Below are 17,064 nucleotides of genomic sequence, written 5' to 3'. Positions count from 1 at the left end.
AGGAACAATCACACTACAATATGACCAAGAGGAAGCTTTGTTCCTTTCAGTTTTAAAAAGATGCTTTCCTCAGTCTTCACTTAATGCACTCGATCTGCAGTCCACAATTATGTTGAAAAGTCAAGTGCAAAACTGATCGGCCTGAAGTCTCAAACTACACACACACACACACACACACACACACACACACACGTGTGTGTATATAACAGTGTACAATGTTGGAAGATGTGAGAAATGTTATTCCTCATTTCTTCTGAAACATGTACACACTATATTTTAAGTACTTGTGTTTTTTTCCTGTTTGTATGGGTTTATATAAATGTATGTGTGTGCACTTGTGTATGTGCAATGCCTGTGTATATCAAGGATACCCCCATCTCTTTTGTCAAGTTTCAGAGTCCCCCATGGACCACTCAATTTGTATATAGTTAACACAACATACATACACAGTGGTATTTTTCTACAGTATGTAAAAATAATAAAAAGCGTTGACAAAAAAGCTTTGCTTAGCTGGGTCTTTTCCATCACATCAGACAGGAAAAGACATACCTAGCCAACAATACTCAGATGCCCTCTGTAACCAAATCTTTTGAAGTGGTGGAAACACATCTTTACCTGATCTGACCTTTTTATATTTACACATCACATAAAATTTTGAAAATCTGTCTTTTCCAGCAGGCAAAACTGCTGACATCAAGAAGTAGGAAACACAGCTCAAGAAGGAAGAGCTGTGGGCATCACAAAATGCACAATGTTTTTCACACAACCGAGGCAACCCTGGGGGACCCACACAAGGACTACAGTTAAAGAGCAGTCCAAGGGAGCTTAGGTTTTCCCTACCCTCTTTGTTCGGGTTAGGGTTAGGGTTAGGGTTGTGACGTGGCTTGGTCAGATACAGGCCTGTGCCGACTTGTCTGAACGAGATGTGTGGCAGCAAACATGCAGCTAAAGCCTGCAGCCCACACAAGAGTGCCTCTGTCAACTCACAGGCTCCCTCTTTCCATCCACCCTCACACAGGTGCTTTCAGCAAATTACGCTCAAAAGCCAAACACATTTTCATACACATTTTTTTCACCATAACAAAATTAAAAAGCCTTCACATGTTATTTAGCGATAAAAAAGCACTGAGTGGCTGTAGGGTTTTGTGGCCAGAGTTGAGCCTTTTTGTGATGTCACAAACACAAGATGAAGGTGTTCCTTCTCCGTTGGATGAAGGGGCTGGTTTTGGGGAAGGTCTCTTGATGACATGTTGCTGCAAAACAGTGATGTTCTAAAAATGTCACCATACAGACCTTGATAAAATCACCCAGTAAGACGCATTGAAAGGTTATTGCGTTCATGCAGTTTACCAATGCTTAGAGAAATCTACATTTCTCCCATTCTGGAGATAAGAAGCACACAAGAGTTTTTTTTTTGGGGGGGGGGTTGTGTCATCCCAACATTCTTTCCAGCCCAGTGTTTGCTCCTAACTGCTCTAGCAGCCCAATTGTCACCTTAAATCTTCCCTTCAGCCCCGGCTTTGCCAGACTTCTCCTCTGCCGCTAAAAGCGTTTGGCTGGCCTTCGGTGGCAGAGGCGATTCAGGGAATGCATGGATGTATAAATAAGAACAATATCAGATAAGTCTCGCAGGAAGTCTATAAACATTTACATTCTCCTTCAAGTACTGTTTATAGATATTTTATCTCCTATCTCGGAGCGAGGAACACGTTGAAAAGAGGCGCAAGAAGAATTTGGGCAAGTGGTGAATCAGAGCAGTGCCCTGACAGGAGCTCGGGCTGTTTACCATAATAGGTGCGGAGGGCGCTGGGAACTGCAGCCGAAAAAACGTACCCTCCACTCCATCCAAAGGAGCAGCAAAAGAATTATGCAAAGGTACAGGGAGAGAGAGAGAGAGAGACAGAGAGATGAGAAAGGAACATAGTCCAGGTCCCTCTCTCTTTTGAGACAAAGGGGGAAAACAGCAGCTGCAAGACTGGTTTAAAATGAATGTAAAGCTCAACAAACACACCTTGTTTACCGCTGGGATGAGCTAACTCTACTTTTCCCTCTGGTTTCTCTTTTTTAATCCCTCAGCCTCTCTCTCCCATGGCTCTACTTGCCCAGTGGGGTGTGCTCTCTGAGACTCCCCTAAGAGAAGGCCTCCTCACTGCATTGACCTTCACGTGTCTCTTCTTCTCTTGGAATTATCACTGTAAACAAGGAGAACTTAGGAAAAATGGCTTCCTTCTGCATTCATAATCCATTTATTCCATGGCTTCATTTAACACCTGCACCTCCATGAATAACCCAGCACAGGCAGACCTAAAAGGACATAAATGGACAGTTTCATTTGTTTTTTGGCTTTAATATGCACGCAATGTAATTTAATATGTTGGTGCAATGTACATAATGCAAAATGCATGCACGCATACGCTTTGTCTAATTTTTTCTCAAATCGATTTTGATTTCAATGAGAATTAATGAAATTGTGGCCATCATGATATCTTGACTGACTTAAATATCAGAAACACTTTTTCACCATTCCATCTTCCCTGTCCTACACCGACACCTACACTTATTTGATTAAGAAGCAAACCTGCAAACTGGACTAACAGACTGGGAGAGGAAATCTGATGCTGGGCACGTACTTCAGAACCAAATACCATTAGCGACATCACTCTGTGTTTAATGTACGAAAAAGGTACAATCAGGTACAATCTTTAATGTAAAAAGACCCCAAAGCTGAGGCTGAATGGTAATTACAGCTGCCAAGTCAGAAGAGTAGTTTCACAACTCATGCCTCTAGCCCATCCCACGAATTAAGAATTTTCCCAGTATCTTTAAATGCCACTTTAGGACATACTTCATGCCGTTTTTGCCATGACAGTCATATTGGGGCCGCCTTCTGCATTTCCGACATAATTTTTGGATATGAGTAACTGCTGCTTTGACCCACAGACACTATGTTGTTATTGAAAGGGGCAGGAGGGGAGAGAGAGACAAAACAATTTAAAGGTGGTTTGGGCTGGGGGTGTAAACCAAGCTAGCTTGGTGCATTGTGCCAGACAAACATAGATCATGTTGCCGCATCAGGACAATATGATGCATGGATGCAAGGGGAGCTGGCACACAACTGCGTTGGTGTGGGTCAAACCTATATTTAAGAGGGAAAAACACTGCCACGCATTAAGCATTTTGGTGCAGTTTGCCACTCAGTTAAAGCGTAAATAAAAGCTACCACCCACATATGATCGACAACTTAGTTAGCCTGCTACTCTTATGATTCAGATAAATACACAGTGGACGTTACCCTGCAATTTAGTTACATTGTTAAATGTTGATGACACTTTTTTAAATAGTGAGCACAGCTAGCAGCTGAGTGCTTGGGCAAATGGAAAAGCTTTAGTCAGGGGAGAAACGAAGTGCACAAAGTGTACTCAATACAGGATGAAGGCAGAGGAACTATGCTGGAGAGTGGAGAGCAAAGGAGAGAGCAAAGCCATCACAGCACCATGTTCTTTCAAAGGGGGAGATGTCCCAGCACAGGAGTGGCAATGTCAGTGAATCAGTGTGTGAAAACATCCTTCCAGGAAATCACCCAAACAAGGCAGCTTAAGTGTAGTGGGAGCACCCTGAAGAAGCCCCACACAGCTTATTTGGGGTTTCACTGTTTTTGTGTGTGCATGTGTCACACTAGCTCTGACTTTGGTGTTCTGAGAAAAACAAACAAAAAAAGATGCACTCTAACACCCAATGGTCTCTGAGCATTAAGCACACCTGCCAGTAAAACTGAAAATCCGAATGAGCCTTCCCCCCCAAAGTCCCAACTTTTATCTCTCTGGGCCTCTGTTAAGTTCTACTGGTCAACACTTCACATGGAAGGAGCAATCCTGTCACCTGGCAACCTAATGCCAGCTCGCTTCCTAGGTTTGCGTACCTGGGGGGTTTGAACCCGAGGCGTACTGACACCGTCCAAAATTACCTCTACATGTGAACAATGCGGTCAAAATCACTTTGTCAAGGCTGCTTCTGGATTGGCAACTGCAAAAAAATGAAAAAAGAAACACCCCAGCCACCAAAGACGATGATGAAGACATTGATTAATGTGGCTTGGCTTTTTTAAATAAACAACTCCTGAGTATGCGGCACTTCTGACATTACACTTTAATTTAACAGCTTTTACTTCAGTGCTTTGTTTTTGCTACGTCTCTGCAGCACCAAGTCTAAAATGCCCCCCCAACACCCTCAGCCCTTTTGAGGCCAGTTCCCGACCATATGGTGCAGGCCTTGCGGAAACAATCCACTAAAAACAACAGCCTCGCACTTAACCATTTCTTTTTTAACGGCACATGGGAATGAATTGCCCCTTTGTTTGTATCCTGTGAGCAGCCAGACGATTTCTTGTTCTCAATTTAATTAGATTAGTTCAGTGGAGTTTGTGGTTGCTGCAATAAGGTACACCACAAGGAGGGGAACCATGCACAACCCAACGAATGAGTTCCAAGACATCACCTTTTCACTCACAGGTTGCTTCTGAATTAACCTATTCTAATCAATGTGGGCTTTTTAACAGGTGTGTCTGTTGACTGTTAACAACAACAAAATTATCTATGCGTTCCTTGTTCCATCCATCCTTTGTGATGTATTTTAAGTAAAATAAAAAAGCGCCAGGTCATCTATAATCACTCCACCCAACTTTACAATGACATGTTCAGCATCTATGCGTGATAGCAATCACCATGATGAACTACACCAGAGAGAGCAGGAACACCATATCCCACTCCCCAACATGCCCTGCAATGTCACTGCTGAACCCGAAAGTATCATACGTGCACAATTCTAAGAGACTCTGAATTAAAACACGTGCTCTCACCGCTGCATTCCTAACCCAGTGACTCTCCTTCCCAAAGGGCTGAGCACCGTGCTCTCACAGCCATGGGAGAGTTCAGGACACATAAATTCTGGGAGCAAAGACATGGCAGGACTGATGTAAACCGTACCTGCAATAAACACGGGCTGAAGCAGAACAATGATTCCATCTCAGAGGGAGAACACCACAGAACTATTCGCCCCATTAATAATCAACAGAAAAGGAAAAAGTTAGCTGGAGCACATATACATACACATGCAGTGCCCGCAATGCCAGTGCAGCTCAAAACAGGTCAAATATATGTGGCCCCTTTCAAATGCTTTTTTGGTACGCCTTTCTTTGACAACTGAAAGCCTGTAAAAGCAGAACTGGAATAATTAGCCTCTTAAACAGGTACTCAAAAATGATTTCACACAGAAAACCTTGACTGAACCATGTCCATTACATACATAGAATTCTGTCACCTTTATATACATATAATACCAGATGTTTCAGTCATTTCAAGCATTGAGATGTTTCACAATTTACAGATAAACAGACTTACTGCTTGCGTTGGCCTTCATATTAATGCATGAGGATCAAGCCATGGCTCTCTCTTATTCAGCTAAAGCGGAGGCAAACTTGTTGCAATATCTAAGCCTCTGACAAGGTTAAACTTTCTTTTTGTAGTTTACACAATTGCCTCTCTCACATAAAATGGAGCAATTAATTTTGATACTGGCAGAAACCTGAGAGCATGTGAAGAAAATACCCTACTGGCAGACACGTGGCTGCATCCGAGATACTCAGAGGCCTACAGAAGAGATGACAAATTTCTTGCCATCCTTCCTCCAAAAATGCATAAATTCATCTTTAAAACATTTATATGATCTTTGAACTGAAAAAAGCTGCATTAAAACATGTGGTGGAAAAAATTTTATTTAGAGTGTCTCAAAAAGTGGGGATTTAGAGTGTCTCAAAGAGAAGGGTTTCCTCTGACTCATTCAGTGTGCTCAGTGGCAAACGGCAGTTACAGTAAGTTCTTTCACTTCCTGTGCCTGCCTAGGTGATAAGCACACACATTGTCATCACCTTTGAACATCTTTAGCCTAGCCTCCCATATATGGGTCACTTCTCACAACAGCAATGCACATCTGGGGCAGGTGGCATCAGCAATTAGGGAAAAGTTTACACCTGGAGCCAAGCACCCACATAGCTACACAAGAAGCTAAACGCCATGCCTAGGTGATGGAGCAGGGCTGTCACCTTGTTTCAGGATAGGTTTAGCCTAACTCACAAAGGCCTGCAGGGAGCAGAGTTAAGCCTGTCCTGCACCTCACGCACAGACTCTTGGAATTAACAGCTCCATAATTATGCATTTACATAAGTTCTTTATAATTACAGAAATATAGCTGCCCCGCATCTCAGCCTCACTCTCTCCCTCTTAGAAGAAAGAAAAACTACTTTCAGCCCCAATGAGTTTGTTTTCCATAATCACACACTGAGATAGTCTAGCCTAATCTATGAAAAAGTCCTCGATACCACATCTGACGGGGCCAAACACAACCCGACTGCCACCGCTCAGTAACCGTTTCACACTGTGAGGCTGAGCTCTGTTCACATCCTTCTTATCAGCTTCATCAATCTGTACCATGGATGCCAGTTCATAACCGTTCAGCATGAAGTAGGCTGTTGAGGCAAAAACTAACAAAATAACAAAATAAATTTTAACAATTTTGAGGACAATGCTCAAATTGTTCTTGGGCTTCAGTTCTTGATTGCTATAAACTGGGTAGAATACACTAATATAGTGGTATTTTTCCCTAAGTATTCCCCTCTGCTTTCTCAGAACCATGAAAAGGAAAAAAAAAAAGTCAAATGCCACTGATGTCTGTCAAACATTTTGTTTTAGTATCACATACAAATTAGTACTGCCATAAAACAACACACTATAAAGAACACTAGATACAATGGAAACTATACAAAGCCTAAACCTATAATAATAATAATAATAATAATAAATTCATTTGATTGCTGTACAGTATATACTGCAGACCTCAATAACACAATCGCCTAATAATGTGTCACAATGGCAGATCCTTTTGCTTTGCTAATTCAATGCTTACATTTTATTCGTTTTTACCACTGAGGCAATTTGATTGCATACCAGTTTTTGACCTCCTTGTTGGCTATTTAGATAGTCTGGTTTAAAAAATAAATAAATAAATAATAAAACTCTTGGCAAGGACCACTTTGAAGGTAAGCGCTCCTCTACAAGCTGGTCCCAGAGCCTTAAATGGTTAATTTTTTAATTCTGACATCTCTGCTGTGTTTGCTTCATACCTCACAGGACAAACTGCAAAGACAACACACGTTGAGGTAGGGGAAGTGATTTTGAGCAGAAGTACGGTTGCACTTCTTAAGGGCCTGGAAAAAAGTTGCTGTATAATTGGTATTACATAAATCTGCTGAACTGACAGGACTGCGTACAAGAACGCTACTTTCAGCAGTGTCAACGAGGAAAAGACCTCATAACTACTTATCATTATGAGGGACATTTGCATGTCTGCATGACATAGTTACTAAATGAAGTCCAAACAAGTCTACACAATGTGTGTATTTCACTGAGATATCTCATAAGATCATAATATATCCTGGGTCACTGTGTTATTACAAACACTCACAAATCTAATCATATGCAATATCTAATCTAATAATACGTCTGACATAAATAATTTCTGCACTGCTGAGAAAAGTGAAAGCACCAAAAATTCACTTCTGGAAGTGAAAAAGAAATTCAAAAGTTGACAAACTACATAAATTCAATATAGAACTACATTCTCTACCCTGAAGTACATTTGGGAATTGCGCATAGTTGTACCTTTAAAATGGTATAAAAAATCCACATAAAAATACAAGAGGCACACAAATTCAATTTCATAACGCATAGGTTACTGCATTTCGAGAAACTGCTTGGTTATTTGCTCCTACAATATTGTGTTCATGTTCATAATAAATATCTTTATTATGTTTATTACAAAATAATTAATTCAATAGTCACCCATTCAGTACACTGAACGGATACATCTTATAAAAAAAGCCCTTTACTTCCCTCCATATACTTATATGTTCTGTTCTATCAGTAGTGCAAAAAACCCATTTTCTTTCTTTTTGAATTATAAGTATGATCAAGATCCCGTTGGTATCAGAGAAAAGTTTCATTCTCTTTACAGTGTAACCTCACGGAAACAATTTCTCACTGGAAAGAGGTCATAAAAGAAACACAAACAGGCAGAGAATTATCTTTCAGGTCGCCCATATGGGGAAAGGAGTTTACCAAACCGCAAAAAAAACTGAAGACGCTTTCCATTTTCTGACAAATGCGGACGAGGGAATTGCAGTCGAGTCGAGGCGCCACATCCAGCGAAAAAGCTGAGCCTACTCCCGTAACAGGGAACACATTAAAGTCAACACAGGCAAGCACAACGCTCCAAGATCACCCACGCTCACCACTGCAGCGCGGGCCTTCCTTTCTGATCTGAGATGGAAATATCAAGCAACCGGAGACAAGCAAGAGTCTCTCGACACTTTAACCACAAGATGTGGAAATCCAAGACTGAGAAGACAGGCGATGTTAAAATAGATGCAAATATCGGGGCATAGAGCAAACATTAAGTATTAAGTACAGCAACAAAACCAGACTTCTGGATACATGCTATCAGCAATACTAAAAGAATACTGTCCAACCATGCTTTCCAGTAATGTGCTGGTTTCTATATGATGAAGCAAAATTCCCAGGTGAAATCCTTTTTAATTTCCAACCCATAACAAAGCATACATACCTCTGCCGAGCAACTGGATTACAGCATTATTTCTAATGACTCCACGGGGAATGAGGTATCAGTGAGCTCACACAAGATCCAAAGCTCTTGTGCAGGATTTCAAGCATCCCTTATTCCATGTCCAGGCTGGGTTTAAATGTATTCCTTTTGCTTTTTTCCTTTTATTTTGTTTGGTCGATTTCTTCAATTCGGTTCTTCAAGGGAGATCACAGGTATGAATGGTCCAAGGGTTCGATTGGTGTACACATCACGAAAGCTTCTCCCATGGCAACCACACCCAATTCGAAGCAGAAATAAACAAATACGAAACAAAAAATAAATATCAAGGCAACTAATAAATCCATACATACAGTTCATGCAAAACAGATTTATTTACACAACAAGCAGGGTTTGAAAAACTCTGCCATGGCACAAATTAACAATGTAGAGAACCAAGTGCGGCCTATCAGAGGCTTTTGATATCTGAAGCCAGTGACAGGTAAATAGCGTTATTAATACCACCAAACAGCGGTGAAAGAGGTCCAGTAACGTGTTCTCCCAACATCAGAAAGCAGATTGCTGATTAATGAAAGAGTGCATTAACGGGATGGTCTTCAGGCAAATTGGAAGCAGGCAAATAAACATTCCCTAGGAAAAGTTTTTTTTTTCTCCTCTCTCCCTCTCTCTCTCTCAGAGCGATCCTGTCCAACCTGTCTCGATACCACAGCCGACATTAAACCCACTTCACTGGGCTTAGACCACACAGATAGAGAGTAAGAACTTAGGCCCCTATGAGAGAGAAAACAAAAAAAAAAAGAAAGGAAAACCCGCACATGCACACACGTATGCACACGTGCACACACACACACACACACACACACACACACACACACACACACACACACACACACACACACACACACATAGACTCACAGGGGAAAAAGCCAAACTGACTCATCAAAGACCTCGTGGAACAAACAGATAGGGCAAGGACAGCTACAGCCTTCAGGTCTCCCTTCTCTCTCTCAGACACTCTCACATGCACACACACCCACACACAGACTTTGACAAGACACAACTGGAACCCACTGTACTTCACCCTGACGGAAAATGAGGGGGTGACTGTGCGTGTGCGTGTGTGTGAGCACATGTGTGTATGTGCAGGGGGGGTGTTCTGAGTAGCACAGTGATTCAATGATTACTTTATGTATCAGTTACTTTAAAAGTTTCATGGAATTTTGATTCTGTACTGTTGAGAATGCATGAATCTTCTGCTTATCTAACCCTGTATGAAATCCCTACAAGCACAACACCTTCATAGTCAGATTCTGCTGAGTCTCACACAGAAGAGCAAACCCTTTTATTGGGCCTCAAATGTAAAAATAATGATGTGTTCCCTTTACAAGAAAGGATGCTGTCCTACTATTAATCACATTTATAAATGACGGGCCAGACAGCTGCTGAACACGGACAGCTTCTCTCTCACCCAGATCACTATAGGGATCGTAGAAGAGAGCTCCTAAATTACCATTGTCATCTGTAATAATAAAACAAAACATTTAACAACAAGTTAACGGACTACAGAGCCCTCGCCTTACCAGACGTTACAAACTCCACCCAGGCCCTCTGAAGCCCCGAGTCTCCAAGAACCTTTTCCGGAACGTCCTCTGGTAAGATGAAATACATTCATAAAGCAGCCAAGCGAGGCCAGCAACAAGAGAGTGAGAAGCAGACCTGCTCTCTGGAAGTTTTGATAGCTCGTGACAAATCGCTGCTCTGGCTGGAACCAGCGTATGAAACCGTGTACGTCTGCCCTTCTGTCTCCCCCCCCAAACAGACAGCCTGCCTCTCTCTGACTCCAACAGAGGTCAAAACACTCTGTGACTGTTTGTTTATTATTTTACATAAAAAACACTGAGTTCCACTCAAGTTTTTTTAAACACTTTTTCCCTACTCATACAAACAGGCTTCCCCTTCACTTAGAATGCAAACTATCAGCAATTCCATCAATCACCGTTTTTGCAGTTGGAAGGGTACAACCAATTTAGTCAAAACCAAGCCAAAACCTGGAAGACACAGCAGAGTTAAAAAAAAAAAGTAAGGAAATGTATGACCATGTATGTCGTGGTGCAAGCTGGCAATGATTTCTTTCTGTGGGATCTTCAGGGCTAACACACTACCCAAGACAAGTCAACCAGGAAGTTGCAGTGTATGTCGATTCCCATGGATCAAATGAACACTCCATTTCATGCCACAGCGTAGTGTGCTTTTCATAGACTGCTTCTGTCCAGATGGAATTATGCCTTGCTACTCAACTATTGTTGCCATCATCTCTTTTCACTGCCATGGCCCTTTTGCTGTCTCTTTGTTGTTGTGATAGGACAGGAAACAGTGGCTGGGACATCACACTGATGAATGACTTTTCATTGGTTAGCAGGTGTGTTTCACCTAAACTTGGTTTGTGAAATCTGACACCCAATTCTATTCTGGCAAGAATTTTCTACCTTGCCAGAAACTGAACTGCAGCTCCAAGGTTTTCGCAATCTACTCTGTTAAGGGTACTGTACACAAGCCTGCATCCATGTGTGACGATAATCACACACAAACTCATATTGTTTATTAACAGTGCTAAAATCATACAGTGTGTACTACAATAGAGGAACCTCTAAAAAACCAGCTGTGATTAATCGGTCACTCTAGAATTTAATTTGTGGGACAACTCTTCTCCAGAAAAGGCTATGGCAGTACAGGTACACCTGAGACAGCCTTCTGCCTATCTGCACAATCCCTTATCACCATTTATGCATCTCTTAATAAACACACTTCTGTAAATAATGCCTGTGTTCAGTATATCTGTCTAAGAACACATGACAATTTTTCTAAATATTCTTGCAGATATTGTTCAAAGTATCCTTTTTAATCTGACCACTGTTTAATACCTTGCATATCGGATGCATTATTTATAAAGATTAATGCTTTGAATATTTGTGTTTTTTCTCCATATTTTCTTTGTTGAGGTGCTGTAATTATTTAATGCAGTTCAAGCCATCCAAGATGAGGGAGGTATGGCCAATGCTGTCACTCTTGCAAAAACCAATAATAATAATATTAGAAGTAGTAGTAGTAGTAATAATAATAATAATAATGATAATGATAATGATAATGATAATAATGTGTGTTGGCAGAATCATTAAAATCCACAACATTCCCAAGCTTCCCTGATGTCCCAGCCGAAAAGTCTCAGTTCCCTTTCCTACACTGGCCTATCTGTCTTTTCCGTTCCCAAAGCCAGTGCTTATAAAACCAAGGCAAAGCATCTGGGAGATGTTTTCCAACAGAAGGACTGGTTCTGCTTTTGGGTGGCTTTGTGTGGGTCTATCCCTTTCACAGCAAGAACGGCATCATTAGAAGCAACAACAGAAGACGCTACAGTTGTAAAATCTATCAACCAGCAGCTGTCTGAAATGCACCAACAATCACAAAGAGTCTTCAGACAGATCCCACTCTGCTGAGTGAGGCAGAATCTAAATAACAGACGTAAAAACAAGAATAAAAATAACTGCATCAACCAGGGCCTTCTTGCTCTGACCACAGTCCCCTTCTTCCTAATCTGAAAAACAACCCATTCAGTTGCCAGAGTGAATCCGAGGCGTTATTAAAAGTTTAAGGCTACCAATTACTGCTGTCTGTTCCTTCAAAGTAAACTTTGGCATTACGTCAGACGGCATTAAAAAATCGAAAGTTTCCTGCTCTCCTGGTTGGATGGATAAAACCACCAGGGAAGGTGTCTAGCCACTTGCAAAAACTTTTTAATGGAACCTTTTTTTTTTTTTAAAGATACAGTAATACCTCCCCCCACCCCCACCCACAAGATCTTTGGTCTGTTTTTTCAAGCATTAACTTTAAATCAAACAATGAGTACCGATATGCAGAACTTTAATTTTATGAAAAGACAAAGACTCTTTAGTTACGTTCCCATCAGAGGGCACTTTCCTTAAGTACAGAAGCTCTGAACATACAAGTTTCAAACCTAATTATTTATGTACAAGGAATCAAAACATCCTTTCTGTATGTTCTTGGCTCAACACAGTGAGCAACATGCAAACAAGTCATCTCACATGACTATAACGGGATGCCCTAAATGTTAATGTTGGCTATTCTTGAACCATTGAGATTACATCTTAAAAAACCATACACCATGGCACTAAAGTAACCAACTACTGTCATTTCAAAAAATCTTTATCTAAAATCTATACCCATGTGCATTAACCATATTTTAGTATACATATTACTTTTTGTATGTACTATGATAAGAACATTAGTTTGTTTTTTTTAAAGATTACTTTCTCAACAATCCAGTCATTTTAAATTAAGACAAATTTATTTGCAATCTTAACATGAATATAAACAAAATATTAATCAAAAGCCAAAAGAAAATCAGAGACAAAAATTTCTCTAAAGTCTAAGTTGTCCCGTTCCCAGGAAAATTTTGAAACGATTGTGACTCTGTTCTGCTCTGTATTGCAAATGGTCTGTAATTACTTGGTACTGAATTTCCCTACTTGCTGTTATTTTTTAGAAATAAAAAAACTGTATTAAACAAGCTCAAACACATAATGGAGATCATCTACAGTAATGAATTTATAAAGGAAAAGTGTTTTATCGTACATTCCACAGTTTTACCTATTTACAGTTAAGGAGAAAATGTGTCTTACCTTAACACATTTTAGTGGAAGGAAAGTACTTCGCATTTACACAAATTACACGTACATACTTTTCAGTCTTGCAAAATTTAGACTTGGAAAGTCTACCACTTTACTCAAGCTTCAATTATTCAAGAAGTCAGAAATTCTAGTTTAAAGGAAATATTATTTAAACTCAAATGGTTTAACTAAACGGCACTTCCCTTCTTCCAAACTCAATGCAAGGATTTATAATTTTTTTCTTTTTTTCCCCCTCACAGTGATGTATTCACTATTCTTACATGATGAATCTAGTGCAAAAAAAATGTCATTAGAAAGACGGGCAATGGTGTGATTAAAAGTTATTCTAAAAGAAGTTGTGCAAACTATTAAGAGAAGTATAACAAATGCACACTCCCCTACTGGAGCATTCTCCTGGAACTGAGATGCAAATTAATTTGTCAGCCATAAAACAACTGCTACAAAGCACTGATCTATAGCTTGTAAGTCTGTTTACATTTCAGATATACCTAACACTGTTCAATAACCTCAAATATGGAGAATCATACCCCTATGATTTTTTTTCTTTTCTGAAGGAAGCAAAACACCATTTTCTTAATACTTAATTATCCTTTCTTACCCAGAAACTTCAGAAAAGCTGCTTTCTTCTAAGATTTGAAATGACCTACATCATGCCGACCTAATTGATCCTCTAAAAATTCCATTAAGTATTACCAGTATATCAACCACATCTTTGTAAACAATGATTGCTTCAGCAAGTGAAGTTCTGTTACACTGTACTCTGTTATAAATTATGTATATTTACCCTTTATAAAGGATGCATTAAACTACACGAATATTTAGGATTTCAAATTATCTACACTGTAAGGCTGGAAACAGATGCATTTAGTTATTTGGCATAAACCAGCCACCATATTATCTGAGTAGGAGGTGTACCGACTGAAAGCGTCATTTATACCCATACGTGCCTATAGCTGCATGTTTAGAAACTTTTGTTTTCACTGCACTCTTTTCCATTTTTTCTCTAAATGATGAGCAGCGTTTGTTTGCTTTGGCCACGTCATTAAAAAACTTTCACCGACAAGAAAGAAGGCTTTCACAGGCAGAGGACGTAGCTATCATTTCCAGACAGTGCGTGCAGTCGGTTTCACAGTTTACAGGAAATACTGCAATTCATCTACTGGAACCAGCATGGGAATTTTGTGTCACAATAATAAGCTATACAAACCACTACAGTAAGCACGGATAGGAAACCGGTGACTTCTGTTGTCAGGTTTTAACAAAGTGATACTTTCCACCTCTTAAGAACAGTCAAGTGTTAAAAGACAAAAAGATTATTTTAGGAACATTTCTGAAATACAAGCACTTGCTAGCAACTTTGCTAAGGGGACACCATTATCACGGGAAAGTTTCATTACGGTCGAATAAACTCGTATATTCACCCATAGCAACAAGTTTACTTTCCTTCTTGCTACTAATACACAGACTATGAACAATCAAAAGTGGCAGTCGCGCTAAGGACCTGGAAACAAAACAGCCAGTTTCACGTCACCCCCGCCCCTAATCTTCAAATAAATTAACCCGGCAAATGCATAATAGTGTACATTAACTAAAAATCAGACTGTACCTATTAGTAAATAACTGCGGTTGTATTTTGTATTCAAAACGTGACAGGGTAATTAGGTTTTGTTGAATAAGCTGCCTACATCGTGTTGCATAGTCACCCTACAAAACACTTTCCCTGGTCTGCAGCAGTACAGTTCGCCGATTTGCTTGCTCGTCTCCATTAAATGACGAGTGAAACATTAAAAACATTAAAGGGAATCGCATTTGATGGTTTTTAAATGTCCACAAACTTTGGGTCGTCCATTGTTTTGCCAAAGTCCGTCCATCTTCCTTCGGGTGGTAGTAGCAATGAACAATCAGACGTATCCGCTAGCTACCAACTTTAGAGAGACACAAAACTTTGCACGTTCCGTCTCATTTGATAACCTAAGACGTGACTGGCGCATCTCTCAATTCCGAAAGACAAAGTAAGTTTGCGGCTCTCAGACTTGTTAGGGTTATCTATCGGATATCGGATCATTGTGCGTTACTTCTCAAAACACAAACACAAATGTAACACCACACAGCATCAAGCTTGGTTAACTAGCAGTAAAGTTGGTGGACCCAAAAACGACTCCAAAGTGCATCCGATCGGTATTTCATATATATATACACATTATATATATATATATATACACACACACACATATACATATATATATATATATATATATATTATATATACATATGTATATATATATTCGATCGATACACACATACACCCACTCCAGCACTTAACACGTAACGTGTACCTACCTATACATATGACATTATTTGATTCTTAATCTTTACGGAACATTAAACTAACACAAACTGTTAGTTTTCAGTTTTCAAACTTCGGTGGAAACGCTAGCCTGTTCATGTTAGCTACGCATCATTACGTTACCACAAAAGCTAGTCAATTTAAATAAAGTTTTGAATAGTTCAGAAGGAACTTTAACTTGTCCTCTCAACCATGCTTTTTCGCTGCAACAATGTAAATAAATGCATGTGATGCGGCGAATACTGCCACCATATCTTTTCTAGCTAGTTACACATTTAAATGTACTGAATTAAACACGCTGATTCGTTTACTTAAATCAAACTACTTCATCCGTTACAGGCGAACGTTTCACGGCAGCTTCAAAGAAGAGGATTTACCGAGAAGGGAAGGAAAAAGTAAGCCACAAACCTACTGGAAATCATGTTTTTCCTCCACGTCTCAGAACGTGACCCCTCGATTAAGGCTACTGCTTCTAGCTAGTAGCCAATTTCAATTTCTCATGCATTTGACCCAACAAAACCTAAATGCCATGTGAAATCCGAGAAGCCCTGCTCCTTTTTCATAGCAAAGTAGCTCACAACTGATTCACGAAATCCCTTAGCTCTCCCAACATTACATAACATTAGCTACTAAAGAGATCAGCATTCAGGAACTACTAGAAATTCACATCACATTGTTTGCTGCCTTCCTTCTAACGTCCATTGATTGTCTTTCTCCTTACCTGTTGATTAAATTGCAATAGTCTTTGCAGTCTGAAAGATGGAGGAGCTTTGGCGTAAGCCATGAACCGTCTTTGTGTTTGTTTGTTGATCTCGGGGTATTATTTCTCTTTTTTGTTTGAGGGGATTTAAGATTTCGAATTTCTCCTATGCAAGTGAAATCGGGGTGGACTGTGTTTAATTTTAAAAACGCCTGTGTCTGGATGGAAAAAAAATAGAAGGTTAGTTTGCAGTGATCTCAGTTCTTTATCAGAAATGTTATCGCTTGTCAGGACCTCAGACTCCAAGCATTACGTCAGTTTCAAGACACCAACACTATTAATATCAAGAAGCCCTTGCAGAGGAAAGCGCCACCCTAGACTCAACGTTCTTAAAGGGACAGGGGCACGCGTTCACCGCACTGCACTGCATGGGGAGATCACGTTGGAAACGCTACAGGTTGACTGCGTTTATACCTTTCATTCCAGGTTGTGACACCTTCAGCGCATCTTTCCTTTATGAAAAAGGGCCACTAATCTCAATATTCCTGAATAAGTAGAGCATTCAGTATTGTTAATATATTCGGCTACGTTTAACAAGCACCTAAAACTGTAAGTACAATAGTTATGCAGCGCCTGTGTTT

General features: G+C 40.1%; 1 protein-coding gene across 1 annotated transcript in view; it reads right to left on the bottom strand.

The window, feature by feature from the left end:
• trps1 (trichorhinophalangeal syndrome I) overlaps positions 1-16,467 on the bottom strand; it is a 113,280-nt gene extending 96,813 nt beyond the window's left edge. Inside the window, exon 1 of the mRNA XM_036555279.1 lies at positions 16,445-16,467. The gene's annotated coding sequence lies outside the window, so the exon portion shown is untranslated. The remainder of the gene's footprint in view (positions 1-16,444) is intronic.
• Positions 16,468-17,064: the final 597 nt, after the last annotated feature.

This window comes from Megalops cyprinoides, chromosome 21 (assembly GCF_013368585.1).
Source record: "Megalops cyprinoides isolate fMegCyp1 chromosome 21, fMegCyp1.pri, whole genome shotgun sequence".
Taxonomy (NCBI): Eukaryota; Metazoa; Chordata; class Actinopteri; order Elopiformes; family Megalopidae; genus Megalops; species Megalops cyprinoides.
Note: the sequence above shows the minus strand (reverse complement) of the source record. Positions and strands in the feature narration are given on the sequence as shown.